Below are 14780 nucleotides of genomic sequence, written 5' to 3' on the forward strand. Positions count from 1 at the left end.
CATTAGCTCAGCTTTCCTCACGCACCTGGTGCTTGTGGCTGCAGTCCTTACTCAGGTGAAATTCCAACAGACATCAATGAGATTTGCTTAAGTGAGGAGGATCAAAACACTTATTAGTAAGTAGTGAATTTGTCTAAGGATCAAAGTCCAAACTCAGCAAGCAAGAGGCAATTAGACAGGCAACAGCAAATGGCACTTGCAGGAGCCATTTGCTCATTGTACATTCAGGTAGAATTGCTGAGTGGACAACGATTAGGGATAATTTCTGCTAGGCACTAGGTACCGTTGACTCCTATGCTCAGCACCTTGCAGGAAGTGACATTTAAGGTATCATGATACTTGACAAATTCAAAATTATGTATTCAATGCCATATCCTACAAATATTCAGGGTAAAAATCCTTTTCAGTCTTTGTCCTACAAAACCACTTTAGAGAATTTCACTATAGAAGTGCAAAGGTTTGACAAACACAGTAGATAAAATCTGCAAAAGTTCCTAAGTGAATTAGGAGCCTAAGTACCAGATTGACTTTCAATGAAACATAGGCTCCTAAGTGCCTAAGTCACTTCTGAAAATGGGACGTAAGGCCAGATTTACAAAGGTGTTTAGGCACCTAAAAGTGCAGCTAAAGCACTTAATGAGAGAGGTCAAATGTGCCTTAGCAGGTTAAGCGCCTAACTCCCACTGAAGTCAATGAGAGTTACGCATCTAAACTGCTCAGATTGTTAAATCTCACTAGGTGTCTATCTATATCTTTAGGCAAATACTTTTGTACATCTGGCTTTGAGTCCCATTTTCAGAAGTGACTTAGGAGCCTATATTTAATTGAAAGTCAAAATTGTACATAGGTCCCTAATTCAGGTAGCAGCTTTTGCAAATTTTACCCAACATTTCAATAGTACAGATGGGCAAACCAGATATATGTCATTGGCTAAGACAGGTGGATGGAAGTTAAATTAAGCCTTGTGAATAAATAATGATGTTAGATGAACCCAGAACAAAACCCTGACCAATGGATGGCCCTGTGGACATGAATATTAATAGGATTTACTCTTATCAAAGAGAGAATAGACTTCAATGCTCTTTTTGTTTTTAAAATAAATTTAGTGTTTATTAAAGTCCCAGGCCTGCAAGATCCTGAGCACCTTACACTCTTGTTTGCTTGACTTGACAGTTTTTATCATCTTATGAGATTGGGCCCTATAGCTCTGGTACTCTAGACAGAAGTCAGCTATGTGCAGAACAGTCACTGTATGATATTAGTAATGAAAATTTTCTTCATCACCTTTCCATTATACCTCAGGTCCGATCTGGCCTGATGTAGTAGTCAGAGAGAGGGTGAATGCCAGTTCCTGGCACTTCCACTTCCTTGCTTATTCTGTCCTTGGTATCTCTTCTCAGACAGTCAACAAGGGTACTTGTAGTAATGGTAGCTTTTGGGATGTGAACACTAGGGACTGGACAGAGTTCACCAATTCATTTAACTTAGGACACTGAAAAGTCAAAAAATGGGGTGGGGAGGGAAAATTTTGTTGCAATCAATCTGAGCAGCACTCAAAATAGTGACTGTGACAAAGTTCCTCCTCTATCTTGGTGGGTCTTGTGCTTATTGGCAGATTTTCTTGCCTCAGAGATTCACCATGTGGGTTGGGGAACAGCCCAGAGACCTTCCCCTCTGGAAGAACCCACAGTCCAGGTCAATTGGGAGGTTTGGGGGGAACCCAGGCCTGCCCTCCACTCTGGGCTCCAGCCCAGGGCCCTGTGGACTGCAGCTGTCTATAGTGCCTCCTGTAACAGCTGCATGACAGCTACAACTCCCTGGGCTACTTCCCCATGGCCTCCTCCAAACACCATCCTCATTCTCATCACAGGACCTTCCTCCTGGTGTCTGATAACACTTGTGCTCCTCAGTCCTCCAGCAGCATACCGTCTCAGTTCCTTGCACCTCTTGCTCCCAGCTCCTCACACTCTCACACTACAAACTGAAGTGAGCTCCTTTTAAAATCCAGGTGCCCTGATTAGCCTGCCTTAATTGATTCTAGCAGGTTCTTCTTAATTGGCTCCAGGTGTCCTAATTAGCCTGCCTGTCTTAACTGGTTCTAGCAGGTTCCTGATTACTCTAGCGCAGCCCCTTCTCTGGTCATCCAGGGAACAGAAAACTACTCATCCAGTGACCAGTATATTTGCCCTCTACCAGACTCCTGTACCCCACTGGTCTGGGTCTGTCACATGACTTAGACGGAAAAGGCTTCTTATCCCATCAACAACCCCTTGAGCATATCTGCACCTTTAGGTGCCTAAATACCCTTGAAAATCTGGCCCTTAGTCTCTTTGATTACTTTGTCACACCTACGCCAGTCTGATCCCTGCAGTAGTAGCAAAAAATATCTCACAGTATTGTATGTAACAAAATTCAGAATCAAAATAAAATGAATAAACCAACATGTACTATTTTATTTGTAAATATTAGATGTTTCTAAAATATGTTTTGAGTGCTTTATTCTTTGCTAAATCAAACTAAAATTTCTGTAGCTGACGTGCATTCAGTTTTCTCTCCACTCTACTAAAAGTAGCCTACAGCTAAATGGCCTAAAAATGTTCAAACACAGTAAAGACATTAAGGTAATGGTAAGTGTATTTTCTTCTTTTATAGGTATATCTTTTGGTCAGTGCCTTAATGCAATGATTGATGAAAATGTTGTTGGTGGCTGACATTTGGGATATTAATGGATGTGGAATCAAATTTCTTTGGCATTAGAGAAAAAAGGGGTCTGTATCTTCCTAGACAAAATGTTCAAATGGGAAAGGGCCTTGGATTTAATTTTAGACATTGCATTTTAAAACTCTCTTACCTTGTTACTTTCATAACCAGTGCTTATTTGCAGTTCTGTTGCTCTAGTGTATTATCTTATGCAAGGAAATCTGTAACTGTACAGAGAAATCATCTTGAATTCTATGGGCCAAATCCTGCAGTCTTTTTTAGGCAAAATTCTCATGGAAGCCAAAGGACTTTTATCTGATAAAAAGTGAATTAAAGAGTTTAGGACTTTTCTCTGCATCGTTGCTGCCTTTTGCAGAGCACCATGAGCATTGCACAAGGCTGCTATTGTGAGGTGCCAACTCAGGGATTTTTAATGCTGTAAGACAGAGGGTTCCCTCAGCTAAAAATAATCTTTTCTTTCCTCTTTTTCCTAAGCTTCTCCCTCTATAGAACAGATTCATTATGCTGTGTATATGTTCAGTGCATTGAAGGAGTTATTGAGGTTTTATGACATCACAGCTATAAGCCTTCCTCTTTTACCACGAGGCCTGTGCTCTACGCTGTGCTGTTTTGTTTTTCTAAAATACTACGTTAATGTAGTAACACGTATCCCATATGTGTGCAATATATCATCCTGACTCTAGGCGTGTAATAAAGTGTACTGATAAATAAGGTTATGTGAAACATACCAAAAGTTTCCATATATCGTAGGGCTTATAAAAATAAACAAAAAACTACACACACATCCTAACACCCCTTTCCCCTTCACAAACCACCCTCCCCCCCCCCCCCATCATCTATAAGATTTTACATGGTTCACTTGTCAGACAAGTGTGTGCCTGGAATCCATTTCCAGTGGAGGTCAAAGATCAGAAGTATTGAGGCAGCCTATGGAATGATTCCCCTCTGAGATTTTTGCTGTGTATTGATGAAAGTGAAAGCAGTGTGGTGCATGGATGAAAAAGCAAACCAATATTATTTTTTCATGGCAGCATTGGATTCTGAAGCTAACTACTGCAGGTAGGAAGAGTCTACACAGATTTGAAAAGACCTAGCCTATACATACACTCAAGTACTTCTCAAGTACTTTTAACCCCTAATACCTTTCTGAGGGTATGTCTACACGACGAGAGTAGTTCGATTTTACTTAAAGCAAATTTGTGGAACCGATATTACAAAGTCGAATGTGTGTATCCACACTAAGGACAGTAATTCGACTTTGTGAGTCCACACTAACGGGGCAAGCGTCGACATTGGAAGCGGTGCACTGTGGGCAGCTATCCCATAGTTCCCGCAGTCCCCGCTACCCATTGGAATTCTGTGTTGAACCCCCAATGCCTGCTGGGGCAAAAAATGTGTCGAGGGTGGTTTTGGGTAACTGTCATCATTCAACCGTCATTCCCGCCCTCCCTCAGTGAAAGCGCCGGTGGGCAATCAGTTCGCGCACTGTTCTGGTGATTGACAGCGCGGACGCCACAGCACCACGAGCATGGAGCCCGCTGCGATCATCGCTGCAGTTATGGCCGTTGTCAACACCTCACGCCTTATCATCCACCTTTTTCAGAGGCAGATGCTGAGAAATCGGGTGAGGAGGCAGCGCGGTGAGGACATTAAGTCTGAGAGGGGCACAGACCTCTCACAAAGCACGGGACCCCGCGCCGTGAACACCATGGTGGCAATGGGTCATGTTGATGCTGTGGAACGGCAATTCTGGGCCTGGGAAACAAGCACGGACTGGTGGGACCGCATAGTGCTGCAGGTCTGGGATTTATCACAGTGGCTGTGAAACTTTCGGATGCATAAGGGAACTTTCCTGGAACTTTGTGAGTTGCTGTCCCCTGCCCTGAAGCACAAGGACACCCGGATGCGAGCAGTCCTGACTGTCCAGAAGCGAGTGGCCATAGCCCTCTGAAGCTTGCAACGCCAGATAGCTACCGGTCAGTCACGAACCAATTAGGAGTGGGCAAATCTACCGTGGGGGTTGCTGTGATGCAAGTAGCCAACGCAATCGTTGAGCTACTGCTCTCAAAGGTAGTGACCCTGGGAAACGTGCAGGTGATCATAGATGGCTTCGTTGCGATGGGATTCCCAAACTGCGGTGGGGCTATAGATGGAACTCACATCCCTATCCTGGGACCGGCCCACCAGGCCAGCCAGTACATTAACTGAAAGGGCTACTTTTCAATGGTGCTGCAAGCACTGGTGGACCATAGGGGATGTTTTTCCAACATCAACGTCGGATGGCCGGGTAAGGTTCATGATGCTCACGTTTTCAGGAACTCTGGTCTGTTTAGATGGCTGCAGGAAGGTATTTACTTCCTGGACCACAAAATAACTGTTGGGGATGTGGAGATGCCTATAGTGATCCTCGGGGTCCCAGCCTACCTGCTAATGCACTGGCTCATGAAGCCCTATACAGGCACCCTGGACAGTGAAAAAGAACTCTTCGACTATCAGCTGAGCAAGTGCAGAATGGTGGTGGAGTGTGCTTTTGGACATCTGAAGGGGAGATGGAGAGGCTTACTGACTCGCTCTGATCTCAGCAAAACCAATATCCCCATTGTTATTGCAGCTTCCTGTGTGCTCCACAATCTCTGTGAGAGCAAAGGGGAGACGTTTATGGCGGGGTGGGAGGTTGAGGCAAATCACCTGGCTGCTGATTACGCCCAGCCAGACAGCCGGGTGATTAGAAGAGCCCAGCGGGACACGCTGTGCATCCGGGAAGCTTTGAAAGCTAGGTTCCAGAGTGAGCAGGGTAACCTGTGACTATTAAGTTTGTTTAAACAGAAGCTGAACCTTCCCCCCTTTCTTTACCCAGTTAATGTTGACTATCCTCTCCAGTTACCAACACCCTTCCCCCCCTTCCAACACACCTTTAAAAATAAAATAAATGAAACATTGTTCATTAACACCGTTTTCTTTATTAAGGATTTCGTGGTAAAGTGTTGAAACTGGGATGCAGACTGTGGTGGGGAGTGAGTGTAGTGATGGAAAGAACGCTTCTAAACTCGAGGAATGACAGGCTCCTGCTCTAGAGCAGTCCGCACTGGTGGACTGGTACCTATCACATGCGCGCTCAGTACAAGGTTGAATTTTCGGCCTTCCCCTTGAGTGCCTGGGGTCTTGCTGTACAGATCACCTAAGCGGGGCTGGACAACGGAATTGGTCTAGCAGGCGGACATGGTAAGCCGTAGACTTTTGGCTGCTTAAAGCTTAATTTATAGCAGTGCCCTCCTTTCATGTTCCAAGCAATGCTCCTAGTGTTGGCCAGTTCCTGCTGCCGGCAATCCGACCAGCATGAACTCTGCCCCTGTCCCACCCCCCTCGCGGCTGTCCCCGGGAAAGATCCCTGCATGCTGCCCCTGTCCTGCCTCCACCGCGTGACTGTAAACCGCCGGTTACAGTTATGTAAAGGAACAGGCAATCAGTCCCAATACTAACATTCCCCTAATTCAAAGCAGGTCACCATGAGTGATATCACTCTGATGAGGATTTTGGAGACAGAGAAAGACAGCATGCTGCGTGAATACCAGCAAACACCAGGGCCGTACGCCACCATGCTTTGTGAGGCAATGATCCTGGAGTACTTGCTGCTAGCCTGGCGCGGAAAAGTTTCCTACCATGGAGGACGCAATAAGGCCGCTCTCCCCAGGAACCCAGGAGTACAGAAATCGATTTAAAGAGACCTCTATGTCGAAATAAATAGCTTCATTGTGTGGACGGGTGCAGGGTTAATTCGAGTTAATGCTGCTAAATTCGACATAACCTCCTAGTGTAGACCAGGCCTCAGACAAATCCTAAAATGCACCTACTGTATCCTTTCATAAGAGAGTGGGTACTCTTCTTAACTGACCACTCGCTGGTGTGAGTGTGTGACACTGATGCGAAGTCATAATGTGTCAGGTATCACGTACAAGACCTCAGCAGAAGAAGCAGATTTCCTTGACAGAACTGCATTAGCAGTTGAATGTTTTTTATTTTTAAACTGGAACATTATCTAATCATGATATTTATAACTAAGGTCCTTATCCAATCTGTTATTAAAGGTCCCACGGCATTTTTCACAGCAGTAGAAATGTCTATACATGTCATGGTACTTTAAGAGCAATTATATTGTGCTGACCTAAATACTCTGTTTTAATGGGATAATGTACATTTCCCTTCCTGCCTCTAAATAGTTGTGTAGTGTTATTGCTATCCTACTGCTGCATTTTGGTGGTTAGTTAACGGATGCTTGCAAAGTATACTATTTTTATGTCAATAAATAATGGTATTGGGTATGCCACCTAGAAAAAAATTGTCAGGGGATTGTATGACTCAGGGGATTAGTAATGGAATATAGAATTTTCACCTCTTGGGCACTGATTCAAACACAACCTAGGTCATTAGTGAGCAAAAATCATTAGTAGCAGCTGCTCGGTGACCTACAGTATGTGAAATGAGTCTGTGGTTTCAGTGCAGTTTCTAGTAGAGCCATATCTACATCACAAAAATCATAATCAAATCTGGCATTCTTGTTGGCATTCTCGCTGGAGGAGCCAAAAACTAAACGGAGGTGTAGAGTGACTAAACTACTCACACTCCTAAGTATGAAAAGCTTTTGAGTCATATATGAAGCCACGAGAAATCACACTGACACCATGGTTAAGAAAATGTACAGCTGACCTTTATTGATTGAAAATAGTGTCTTTCCTAATATGGATGGATTCTCTTTCAATTGACTTGTGTTTTGGACATCTGGAGGCCTTGAATTAGATGCATGATTGTTTTATTGTAGTTAACATTTTATGCCACCAACAAAGAAAAGTATAGTGGGTGAAATAATAAAACCTTAGATTTGCCAAGCTGAGAGTTTCAGTTTCTTAAAGTTTAGGTAGGGATGTAGCGGTAGCACAAATAATGTAGGTGGACAGATGTAGTGGGTTGTGGGAGGGATTTCACTGCAGATTTTTCTACTGACTTAGTTACTGCTTTATCTTTTTACACCAGTTATATGTTAATGCTTCTGTAGATGGATGTAGGAAGAAGATAATTTTTTCTTGGTCTTTTGGCTAAGAAAATATGTACCATCAGCTTAATATCTGATGCATCTTCTATGGGAGTCCTTGCAGTGACATGGACTTAATAGGTCTTTTCCATCTCTGACAGTGATCTGAGGGCAACTAGAGCTTAACTGAGTCAGGACGTCAGGATTTGACCCTGGGTGGATTTCTTTCCTGTCTCTGTGGGCGATGACATAAATTTCTTTAGAGGAGTTTAATTTTCCCCTTTTCTTACAATATTCCCAGCAAATGAGTATATAGTGGAATAACTGCTCTAGGGTTTTAAAAGACTCTTCAGTATTTCAGACAGAAAACTATTTTCCCCTTTGAGGTAGGCACACTTTATTTAGACAATGGCAATATACTTGAGAGAGGTTTACATACATACAAACATACATGAAAAAGGCAAGTGAGGTCTCAGACTCTTGACCATATCACTAATTGCCTTCAATAGTGCTAGGTATGACTCTGAATGACAGTTCTCTTGTTAAGGGATATGGGGCAGCATAAATAGTCTTCTTATCTTTGCAGAGAGTGAGCAAATCATTTAAGACGACATTTATATGCTGTGTAGGACTGTGCCAGCCTTCCCTTGAGGTTTAGTTAGCACTGCAGTAAAGTGAGTCCCCTTGAGTTCCACATGCTGTAGTAATTTATCCTCATAATTATGTTAGTTAGCTACAATTCTCTCTGTAACATGCTGACACAGTAACCCTACCTTGCAAACAAGGTTCAAGTAAATTTGTTTTAATGGCCCAGATTACTCCTTTCATAGTGAAAAAGCCCTGTTTGGGGGCCTGGAAACGCCACAAGGTGAACCTGTCTGAGTTCCTGCTGGACCATTCCTTCAGGGGGGCAGGGTTTCTCCACCATTGGAACAACTGGGCAATCAGCAGAACCTGCAGCTTGCTCCAGAGCAGTCTGGAGTTCAGAGGAAAGATTTAAGGCTGGGGCCAACCAAGTGGAGTCCCAGTGCTTCTGCACTTCCTCCCAGCTCTGTCCATCCCCATCCCGGCTCGTGGCAGCATCAGTGCATAAGAACTATGCTTCTGTGGCTTTCCTCACTGCTCCTGGACCAACCTTTGGGGTGTAGCACTAAGATATTAAATGAAGGGAGGGTCTCCATCCAAAAGTGAATACTGACTCCATCTTGTGAACTTTTGCCTACCATCCTAAAATGGGGTGGAGGGAAGTTCATGAGCAGAGAACACCTGACTCTGCTCTGATCCACTCCTTCCCTAGCCATGAGTGTACATTTCCTTGGGAGCAGAGAAAATGGGGGAGGAGGATGCCACACAAGTAGCACTCCCCATTCTGCAGCCTGGACTGAGCCTACCTGACTTTTATTTCCTCCCGCCTTGGTGGCAGAGGGAACAATTTGGTCCATAATTTGCATTTTATTTATTGTTTGCATAATTGTAGCACCAAGAGATTCCAACCAAGATTGGGGCCCTGTTGTGCTGAACGCTGTTCATGCAAACAGTAAACATCAGTCCCTGCACTGAAGAAACTACAGTCTAACCAGATGAGATGAATGAAACACTATCATCCAGTGTTACCAGAAATGTTTTGGTTTTTTCACAAAAACATGGAAATTTTCCACAAAAACATTTTTTTTCCTTTTTTTTTCCTGAAAATTTTCATTGTGTCAAAAAGCTGTTGTTTGCTAGAAAACATTTCAGTGAAAAATTGTAAACTGCCTCTAATGTGAAGTCTCTTATTCACCATCCCATTCAAAGCAGAAGATGAGAAGTTTTGAGGGCTGGTCTAAAGAATGGCTTCACAAGTTGGAGGGATGTATGACAAGATGATTATTATAGGAGCCTCTATTATTACATTTTGTTCACTGCTGTGATTGTGTCCGTGGTCCTGGAACAATTTTTTATAGTGAGGGTGCTGAAGGTGGAAACCATGTAGCTGGGTTATTACTACTTCAAGCCAGGGGGTATGGCAGCACCCCTAGTTCCAGCACCTATAGCCTCTACTTACATCAGGGGTTTTAAATTCTATATTCTCATTTTTTTCCTGAATTCTGCTTGAGTCTTTTTCTTTCTCTTACTGAGTAGTTACAAGTTCGAGGTTGACAGGGGTCAGGGAGAGAAAGCCCTTGCTGAGGTGCAGTGAAAAGGGCTAATTGTTAGGGGCACAGCTGGCTCCCAGCCTGGTCGCTAGGCAACCCAGCAAGCTCAGCTGGGCCCAATGAGTCCCCTTCCAAATGGTTGTGCTCCCTGTTTGCACAGGGGAGCCAGCTGTCTGCTACTTGAGCCTTGCAGCAGCAGTAGAGTAGCAACTCAATATGTATCATGCTTGCAGATATGCTTACCCTGCTCTCATTTCTGCTTCCACTTGCCCCTGCCCTAGCCTGTACCTGGTCTGTTCTGGTTCCCACTCTTTGCTATGTCACTGACTACAACTTTGGTTTCTGACTCCTGACTACATCTCTGACTTACCCTTCAGGTTAGGCTTGGCTTCTGACTCTGGTTCTAACCCTTGGCTTGGCCCCTAGATCCTAACTCTGGCTTCACCAGTGGATCCCTGGATCTATACTTGTTATTACCCAAACTGCTACCATAGTCACTGGGCAAGGTTCTACTCCACCCACTAGATAGGCTGCCTTTGTCCCCTGGCTTAAACTGATTAGCACAAGAGTGGAGTGTGTAGCTTCTGGCTTGCTGCATATGGGAACATGTGGGAATTACTCCTCCCTCAGATCCTAAAAGAGGCATTTGTCAGGAGCTGATGTACACACTTGGCTGAACAGGTCTTTTGGTATAAAAGCAGAGAGGACTACTTACATGTGGGGATTCACAAGCAGTTAGGCATAGTAGCTACTACAATGTAATAGCACCCAGTGGTCTCAGATTTATAGGTAGGGAGGAAGGGTTTACAGCAGGTCTCATCCCAGACTCAGTTAACTTGCAGGAGCTATCTTCCCTCAGGGATCTGTTGACAGCTGGAGGTAGCTAGATAAAGATATGGTCAATCCTGGCGACATTTATGAAGGAATGTAACCTTCATATTTAATTTATACATGACTATGAAATAGTTCATTTTATACATTATCAAAGCCTGATTATCTGAAAAACATATCTTATCCAAAGTGAGATTATGGCCCCTTAGACCTATTTTATTTACATTAAACTTTGATCTTCTTCCAAGTTCCTTTCATATCCCTGTATCCCTTCAAATAGTCAAGGTATTACTGGTCTGTATTTATGCAAAAGAATACATTTGAATAAACTGCAAATGGAAGAAGACTGTGTGACTAGGCCCCAAATGACTAAGTAGTTTGTGATCTTTTTCGCCTTTGTTAAATCACTGGGCTAGATTGCATTTGTCAATTAATATTGAATTAATAGTTTGAAGATTTTATTTCTAAAGTTTCTAAATACATGGCTAGTTCGACTTTTAACATAACTATTCCAGGGACAGTCAGAGGTTGATTGTAACCATTATTGGTTGATTGTGTGGTCTTTCTGCCACCTTGTGGAGAAAGATCACTAACCTTTTAAGAAAAAGGAAAAGCAGACAAGGATATTTAAACTTGCCTTGTTGCCAAATGGATACAATGACTGCCATAACGGAGCAAAGATTAATGATCTATATTAATGGGATTTTTATTTGTTTTGTTATGATCAAATGAGCCGAGATCACCTCTATAATTTGTCACCTGAACTAACAACTGTCATAACTATCTCCATAGTTGTCCCAACATCTCAGTTTTCTTTGTCTCTTCCCTTATGTTCATCATAGGAATCCTTCTGGCCTCCCCTGCCAGTCTACCTTTGCTATTATAGTGATGCCTTTTCCTCATATGGACTTGCTACCTCCATGTGTTTGGTTTAATTACTTATTTTCCCTTTCTCGTTACTTAATTACTTCAGGTAATTAAACTAAATGACGTGGATACAGACTATTACAAACAGGAATAAGTACCATACACCCCTCATTTCCCCCCACTCCCTTTTAATTCCGGGTTGGTCTTTCAGCAGTCTGATTTGTATGTAAGCACTGAAATAATACTGCTGTTAAATTAGGGTAATTTCTGTCAAAAATAACCAGGTCACCATTTCATGATGAAATTCAATCCATTAGAAGCAGAATTTGCTTGATCCAGGCATGTCCGTAGCTGGCTAAATGATCTCTTTATGATCGTTCCTGTATAGACAAACATTGAACTTGTTAGGTGTACAGAGTAGGTGTGATGCTGGGCAATGTTACATGTCAGTCCAGTTTCCCTTTGTAGTGCTAATAAAAAGACATTGGGTTGGATTGTGATATTAAGCCATTGAGGCAGCATGGAGTCTCAGTGCAGCAGAAGCAACTCCAGGAAACGCAATATCTCCCAGAACACATAGGGGGAGCATGCTCACTGCACCACAGCTTAAAGGACATCCACAGTACGTGCTCTATTCTGCACTCAGCCAGCCCAGCATCCTCCCACCCTTTTTGGGAAGCCAGGGACTCTAGCTGGGAGCACATTAGCACAAGGAAATGGGGGGACGCCTTGCACTCTGTCTTTCAACACTTCTGCGTGTTGAAAGACAGAGTGATATATTGATCGTGAGACTGGAGAGTAGAGCCCCTTTGATTTCCTCTCTGAAAGTTTTACAAAGTTGGACAGTTGAAGGGTCTCAGAGAAAATTCAAATATTTATTTTGTATAACTAGTAGACCAAGAGACCCCAACCAAAATGGGATCCCCCTTGTGCTGAGTGCTGTACATATACATAGAAAGAGACAGTCCCCAAGGAATTTAGAGTCTAAACAGACAAGAGAGACAAAAAGAAGAACAGGAGGACTTGTGGCACCTTAGAGACTAACAAATTTATTAGAGCATAAGCTTTCGTGGACTACAGCCCACTTCTTCGGATGCATATAGAACATATATATGTTCCATTCTATATGCATCCGAAGAAGTGGGCTGTAGTCCACGAAAGCTTATGCTCTAATAAATTTGTTAGTCTCTAAGGTGCCACAAGTCCTCCTGTTCTTCTTTTTGCGGATACAGACTAACACGGCTGCTACTCTGAAACCTTTCAAGAGAGACAAAGTGTGGGTAAAAGGAAGTACTGTTATCCCCATCTGACAGAATTGGGACTGAGGCACAGAGTGATTCAGGGCCCAATCTTGCAAATTCTTAGTCACACTAACATCAGTGGGATTACTTGCATGAGTAAGGTTACTCCCATGGGGAAGTATTCGTAGAATTGGGCCCTAGGTGACTTGATCAAATTCACCCAAGAGGTCTCTGGTAGCGCTGAGAACTGACCCCAGATCTCTTTTATCTCAGTTGAGTACCTTAACCTTCCATACCCCTCAAGGAGGGAAAGAAGATGGTCTTGTGGTTAAGGCCCTGGAAATTATATTTTAATATAATTGTACTTGAATTATATTTTAATATTAGTGCGTAGGCATTTCTATATTACTCATTACAATAGCTTTTCAATTCTTTCAAATTCAGACTAATGCATTTTGTATTTCTAAAAATTACATCATGCACTTCAATTACCAAAACAAAAATAAATCCAAAACCCATTTGGCTTACTCAGATCCTGTAGTTCTGAGGAGAAGGGACTTATTCTTGGATTTCCCTTTGGCTGAAAAGAACACATGATATAGTTGTATGCAGCATAGTTGTAGCTGTGTTGGTCCCAGGACACTTGAGAGACAATGTGGGTGAGATAATATATTTTATTGGACCAGCTTCTGTTGGTGAGAGACACAAGTTTTTGAGCTTACACAAAGCTCTTCTTCAGGTCTGGAAAATGTACTCAGTTTCACTGCTAAATACAAGGTGGAACAGATTGTTTAGCATAAGGAGTTAACATATTTCAAGGGACCATTCAAACTGTGAGTCAAAACAGGAGGAGGTCTCCAAAACTATACACTGCCCTGTGGAGACTGCAAACAGAGCAGAGCCTAGTCTCAGCATTCTGCCTGCCAGCTATCATTTTTCTTTCTTTGCATGGCAGAGTAGATGGACTTTCTATGTTACAAGAGCAACTTCCAGTTTTGAAACCTTCACTGTCATGTTGTTAACCTTGGCAATCAGTCAGAAGAAATCTGCTAGATTTCACCTTTACTACTAATTATTACCACTATACTAGTAATTGCTACTGCTTTCAATAATAACTTATCTACCTCATAGCACTGTTGAGGACTAGTTTTGTGTAAGGGTCTGTGAAATGTGTGATGTTTCTTGCATAGAGGTGTTGAGGAGTCTGCACAGAGGAAACAGGTAGAGTGACTTTCCAGTCCTGGTATTGGGAACAATGAGGAAGGGAGTCCCAGTCCCACAGAGAGGCTTCGGTTTCCTGATGATGCTATATACTATCACTCCCCCTTAGCTCCTCTGGGCAGCCCCATCCCTGTGCCTAGGGAGGGGGAAATTCTGCAGAGAATGGCTCCTCCTATTCCCAAACCTACCCACAAAACTTTGCAGAGCCCCCTCTCCGTGGAACTCCATGCAGAATGACTTCCATATCATTGTATGGGGCAGAGGATTGATGCTACAGCAGTGACAAGTCTCTTCTTCTATGCCTTCCTCCTCAGGAGAGAGACACTGTTAGTGTCCTGTCCATGTAAAAGCAGAGGGACTGACCGGGGAGAATGAGTCCCATATGCTCTGTTAAAGTTAACAGAAACTAAGCATGTTCAGTACCATACAAGACTGGGCCCAGTGTTTGTAAAATATTTAAAAAAATCAGAAGCACTTATGTAAGTGCTATAATTAAATTATTTATTATTACACATCTTTCTTTCCCTCTCCCCTCATGTTATTATAGGAAACTAAGTTTACACTGGAACATACCCAGAACACCAAAATAGCCCAGCTAGGTTTAAAATCCTTATTGAAACAAAGGAGTATATTTGATGACAAGAAGTCCAGTCTGTGGACATTGCCATGATGTGCAGTCATGGATTCCCATATGTACCCATGTACTCAGTGGCTCTCTATCTGTGCACTTATGGACAG

Source organism: Chrysemys picta, chromosome 4 (assembly GCF_011386835.1).
Source record: "Chrysemys picta bellii isolate R12L10 chromosome 4, ASM1138683v2, whole genome shotgun sequence".
NCBI lineage: Eukaryota > Metazoa > Chordata > Testudines > Emydidae > Chrysemys > Chrysemys picta.